A 6,769-nucleotide genomic window follows, 5' to 3' on the forward strand; every position below is an offset into this window, starting at 1 on the left:
TGTATAGTTTTAGGTGTTTAATTATAGGTATGGTTTTAGGTGTTTAATTAAAGGTTGGGGTATTAGTTATAATGGTTAGATATGGTTTGTCCATGTCCTTTACTTATGGTTTCCATATAATGGTGGTGGAAGTGAAGTAGTACTTTGGGATAGATGTAAGGAGTAAAGCCCGGTGGCACAAGTTAGCTCCTTCGTGCATTGGATAGATTTGAACGTGGAGTCGATGGTGTATATCTAAACTCAAGCTTTCATAGTGGTGTGTCTTGGTAAATTCTAAGTTGAATTGGACTTGACCTTGCATGAGTTCTTTCAGCCAGTACACTATGAGTTTGTATTGGGTTAAGGTGTGGATGATCCTTGGTTGGCTGGTTTCTTTGGGTGGTATTTGTATCTTGGGTTCTTTGTTCTTTTGGGGAGGCCCTGATGAGGATCCTGTATTGGTAAGTTTGCCAGATGCGAACAAATAAGATATGGCTTTGGTAAAGGTTCCATGGTGGAACTAGAGGTCCGAGAAAGCTATTTGGGATGTGGAATATGACATGGAGTCCGAGTATTTGCATTGGGTTTTTGTTCTGGAAACTCATGCATAGGGTATATATTCTTCATTTTATATTGGTTTCTAACTTTGTTAAAGGTGAGGAATGGTTTCTCTTACATCTTTGTTTTCTAATTTTATTAGAGGTTGGAATGGAGGTGTTGGGGTGTAAATTGTTCTTGGGATATGTGATGATCTTTTCATCTTTGTTTATGTTCTTGTCCTCTACCTCAGTTGGAGGAAATTTTGATGTGGGTTAATGTGTTACCTAATGCTCGTTCTTACCCTTACCCGTTATTCGAGGATAAATGATCCTAGTAAGGGAGACTATAACGCCTCTGGAATTTGTCCCCTACAAAATTTCCTTAGTCTTGGACTTGCTGGACTTGGTACGACTCAAGGGTACCAATTGTACCCTTGAATATGAGTTAGGGGCTGTCTTGAGGGTTCACTTGTATCCTAGGTATTATGGTTGGCTTGGCTACTGCCCAAGATATAACTCACTAGGGTACAAATAGTATAGGAACATACGAGTGGTGCAAGGAAAGTCGTATAGTGCTTGTTTGAGTTGTCTTATGGAATCTGCCCAAGGTACGGTTGGTGGGTACGATTTGGTATACCACTCGTACCCTATAAATACCAGTAGGTAGGGTCTTGGAAAGGTCTTGGGTATAAGTTGGGGTACCACTCATACCCGAGGATACGAATGGTATAGGCGAATCGTATCCCTGGACGTGGCTTGTTTTTAACTTTAAGTCAAGTGTAGTTTGAGAATTTCCTATTTCAAAACCTTATGTCCTCATGTTATATAATCCTCGGTGGCCTTTTTTAACAATTGTTAAAAGATTAAGACACTTCAAATGCTCTCTCAAACTTACTCTTGAAGATTGGAGGCTAGGGTTTCTTCATATGTTCTTCAAAAGGATCAAAGGTCAATATTTCTTCCGTGAATCTTTATGTATAAGGTATGTACTCTTTCCCTCATTTTTAGTTTCAACTGAAGGCATGTGTTTCTTGTTTTAAATATTGTTTCATGGTTTATGAATGGTGGTTTTTGAAATATATGTTGAGGGTCTTGGTGCATATGATTTTGGTATTAGTTTAAACTATGGTTTTACATGCTTTTGGTAATGGTTTGCATATGTGGTTATTGGTTGGTTATGGTTTAACAAATGGGTCTTGAGTAACCCTAATTATTCTAGTTTATGCATTGGTTTTGGTCTTGGTACAGGTATGCCATCAACATATTTGATAAAATGCCTTAAAGAATGTTTTTATTCTATTGTTGAACTTCCATTGGGACTCTTGCATGATTTAGTTTGGTAATGAAACCTTAAATGGATTTGGATGGTTTTTCATAGTTTAAATAGTTTAAATGATATAAATTTTTTAATGTTTGGCATGGTCTAAAATGGTTTGGAAATGGTATAAATGGTGTATTGGCTTGGAAAGGTAAATGGATAAATAGTTATGCTTGTGGGGTACATGGAGTACCCCAAGTGGTTCAATATGGTAAATGATGGGTACATGGAAGTCACCTTAAACCTATATATGGTTGGCTATTTATAATACTTGCAAGTATGGTCAGTATTTCGATACCACCACTAAATGGGCTTGGTTAATAAATAGTCAATGAATTGGTTGGTTGCATGGTAATGGTTTTAATTGGGCAATAATAGCAGGATGTGTAGCAAATCCATGGAAGGTAGATGTCCTGAGAGGACCAAAACTGGAAGCAAATATTTGTCGATGTGAAGTTTGATCTTGATAACCGTGTGCATGATGTCACACTATATTTTGGGGGATGTACTAGTCATCCCAAGTTTTCTTCCCTGGTTATACGAATACATGCACTGGGGCCCTTCCAGTAAGGGTAGCTAAACGCATATAGCCTGTGGGTAGTTTAGGACGGCAAAGCTACACAACCTAGGTAAAGGTTTTAAATGCATGCTAAACTCGAATTCCTTTCCCCGACATTGATTTATATATATGTATAGTTGCATGCATCATGGATGGTTTTATTGGTTTTATAAATGGTATTATTTTGTCCATATCTTGAGTGCATGCTAGTGTTCACCTAGTAAACCATATTTGGGCGACTATATACCCACGCTATGCAGGGACCAGCCATTCTACTTCTCATGTTTAGTGATTGGATTCAGGGATAGTTGATGTTGTATTAAAATAGTGAGATTCCATAGTTTGAAAGGGATCTACTTCATGTAATGTCTTGGTTTACTTTACATACTTCTTCTCTTTCATAGACTTTAGTTTTGGCTATGGTCGGGGGCATATCCCGACTAGGTACTCTTTGGTTGGTCTAGAGGCTTTGTATGGACAACTGTGGAATTTGGTATGTTTGAGTTTTTTGTGTGTATATATATACATGCATACATTGGATTATTATCATGGTATTGGTTTATGGTTTCCACATTGGTTTGGTTGGTTATTGGGTGGTTGGACTTGGTTGGGTTGGTCTCGAATATAGACTTATCCGACTCAAGGTATGCATTTTGTGGTAGGGTTGGGTAACGGGGGCGGTTCTCTGTCCTGGTTGGGCTTAGGATTGCCCACTACTATAAGGCCTTGGTTCGGGTCGTGTCACTGTCCAGGTCAGAACAATATCAAATACCGCTAAAGAAGTCCAACATTCGCTAAAGTGAAAATTTGTTTCAGAGACCCACTGCCACTTAAGAGGAAGTCATAGAAGAAGTCAAGGGATCCTAAGAGGTCCAATGTATTCTAAAGTTGTCGGTCAAAATGTAGGCAAGATCTCTAAAATGGTTAAGTGTTCACTTTAGCGGCACTCGACATTCAAAATACCCCTAAGTAAATGTGAAAAGTATCAAGGTTTGTTCCATTTCTCAAACAGTTGATTCCCCACTCCCTTCATCCACTTTTAAATATCTTCCAAAGTTTCTCCATATTTACATTTTCAACGCACGAAATTAGTTTTGCCTTCAAAAATCTCTTACTGTTTGATTGATAAACTTTCCATCTTTATTGTCTCAATAATTTTGATAATCAATAAGTTTATAATCATTGCTGATTTATGTTTAGTTTGTGTCTTATTTTGAATGGATGGAAGCATCTTGGTGATGAAATCATGGGGAAGTTTTGCGTATCCATTGATTGTGCAAAACATTTGAAAATTTATCTTGTATACCATGTCTTTGATTATTGGTTTATGAGAATTCTTTGGTTTGTTAGTTCAGTTTTTAGAATTGAGTTGTATTTCATATATTATTGAGCAATAAACCGTGTTGTTGGTGTTAAGTGCAAAAAATAACTTAAAAAATAGATTTGGGTTTGTTGGGGAAGAAGGGTCTGCTTAGGGAACCGTTTCTTTGATAAATCTTGGCTCGCTAAGGTAGCCTTTCACTGCTAAAGCGAGGTCCGCTAAAGCAGTGTCTAATTGATAAAGTCAGTCTCTAACTACTAAAGTGATATTCGCAGCCTACTTTTACAGGGTTCAAAAAGTTGAAATTCATTCATGAATCCCTAATGGAGTTTTAACTCATTTTTTTTAGCTTCCATCACTTACATTGTATTGTTTTACCTTCTAATCTTATGCGTTTATGCTTGTGAGATGTTTTTAGGTTCCAAAATCAAAGTTGGAGAGAAATTATGGGTTGATTAATGAAGTAAAGGTTGGAAAGTAGTATGATCAAACTCACTTTCTCTCTCTTGACTTTCAGACCACCTACTACTCTAACGTAGCTAGAAAGAAGTTATTCTGTGCTAGGGGGATTTCACTTGATTGCGTACCAGGGACTCTCCCTAACTTTTATCAAAGGCTAGAGAACTCAGTTTTGATTTATTTAACAGTTTAACCTTAAAAAGCCAATGATAAATGGTGAGAGAATTTTATCCCAATCTAAAGTTAGTTAATCTAAAAAATCAAGTGACAAATGTTAGAGTAAAGACTATCAATTTCGAGCTTGAAGTGATCAATAGAGTCTATAGGTTGCCAAACCCCGACCCCTTTTAATACACGACAAATGATTGTGCCCTGTTTGTTAGTTTTGAACCTTTGTTCAAGAAAAAATGTATCTTGCGGTGTTTCAAAAGTAGGGATAATGACCAAAGAGTTCATGAAAAAGGCAAAAAATTGGATATCTATTATTTGTGGCTAAGTTTTGCCATATAGTAATAATTTACCATCCTTGTGATGAGGGACTAGATGGTGGCTTGCATTTTGGACACCATTTGGGTAAATATTGGTCACATGATCATTCTAAATCTAAAGAAGTTTAAGTTAAAAGATGGCTCTTATTTCCTTTATTGATTACTAAACTATAGAAATGGACTGGGGTATAAGTTCTCGAGAAGTAATTGGGTTTAGCCAACAACGTTGATCTTTTCATTAAAAAATTATAGTGAAGGTACTTTCATAAAAAGCTAGAAAAATAAGATTGATTATAGAAAGTCATCTAAGTAGAGACCGATTCTTGTAGGACATCGACTACAGGACCATTTGAGATACTAATAGATAATTTGATGATTGTTCGAGATTTAGTGTCTAGACTCCATGCCAAACTAGCTGAGACAACTGAGAGGCCTATCACTTATGTCCCAAATAATTTTCAAAAGTTCGTAGAAGACTAGAAGAAGCAGGAGGACTATTTCTCGAGATTAGAGAAGGCCTACATTGATCTAGATAAGGAAAAGATGAAGATTAGAGAGAGAAATGAAGAAATAAATTTTTAATAAGGATGTGGAAAAGTGTGATAGGATTGTGAAGTTCCTAAAAGCTAAGGATCCACTCCTCCCATCGAGGCTAAATTAGAATGATGATGTTTTGATAGGGTGGTCTGATGATGATAATGCTAATATTGAAGGTGCTGATGATGATGAGATCAAGAGTGACTGGAGTGCAAGATATTGTTTCAAGAATCCCACTACCTCCTTTTCCACTTTAATTTTTTTCATTGGGGACAATGATATCTTTTAGTTGGGGGTGGTTAGTTTTATTAAGGTTAGGACTATTGATATATTTTGATACATTAGTACCCTTTTTGGGTCTTGATCTTATTTATGTTCTATTTTAAACATATGTGCCCTTGTTGGTCTTTATTATTTTTTTGTATGCCCTTGTCAGGCATTGTTAGAAATTGTTATGCCCTTTGTTAGGAATTTTTATTTATGTAATAGACATATAGTTCCCTTATTGGGCTTGATCTTTGTGGTTATGGATGTTGTGCACCCATGTCGGTTAGAGCTTATATTTGATTTTGTTGGATTAGTCATTTTTCTTATTTTCATTTCTAGATTAGTTTCATTATTGTGTTAGCTTTATGTAGTTTTTCTTTTGAGTTGTTTTGGGTAGATTTTTCCAAATGATAGATTTAGTGATGACATTCTTAAGGAAAAATTGTCACTTTTGGTTGTCAGTGTAAATTGTGCAGGGAAAATCTGAGTTCCTATATCATTGTGAATTGTCATCATGATTGTTGTTTTTAAGGTGAGGTTTGAGTAACCAATTTCCGTGGTAAAGTTTGAGAAGCCTTGCATTATTTCCCTTATTAGAGTTAAAATATAGAATTGCGACTTTTTTGGCACTAATAGATTTAGCCATGCATTGTAAAATGTTGAAATAAGCACACCCCTCTGAAAATTTTACTAAAACAAGTACATGGGAGTAAATGATATTTGTGACAAAACTTTGACTCATTTAGTGACTCCTACTCATTAGGTGGTTGTTCTTGTTTAGGAACTGATCCTTATTGAATAGTTTGCATACCATGTGTGGTGAGTTTTTGTTAAATAATTTTATGCTTGCTCGTGTTATCTAACACTTTATTGGTTGGTATTTCAAAGCTAATCTTGATTGTGTTTGGTTGGAGAAATAATCTTAGGCCTTCTTTATGATGGTCTGAAACCTCTTTAGCCTTAGAATCCTACCCATGCATAAATTCTACCATTCGTAATCCCATTTAAGCCTGTTACCCTTTTTTTGCAATCGTATTACAAGCCTTGAACCTTTTTGAAATCTTTTATCTCTTGAACCCTACTCTCCTTAAACTTAAAAATTCCAACTTGAGGATAAGAACCTAACTTTGGGGTGGTGGAACTTGGAGAGGGATCCTGTACTATGGTTTTCTAAGTGAGTGCCTTAGGAAGAAATCAACGGTTGTATAAAATGAGAGATAATGAAAAAGAGGAAAGAAAAGGAATTGACAAAGGGAATTATAAAAAGAGAAAATTGTCAATAAGTTATTGAATTAGTAAGAA

The sequence above is a fragment of the Capsicum annuum genome, chromosome 8 (genome assembly GCF_002878395.1).
Source record: "Capsicum annuum cultivar UCD-10X-F1 chromosome 8, UCD10Xv1.1, whole genome shotgun sequence".
Lineage (NCBI taxonomy): Eukaryota > Viridiplantae > Streptophyta > Magnoliopsida > Solanales > Solanaceae > Capsicum > Capsicum annuum.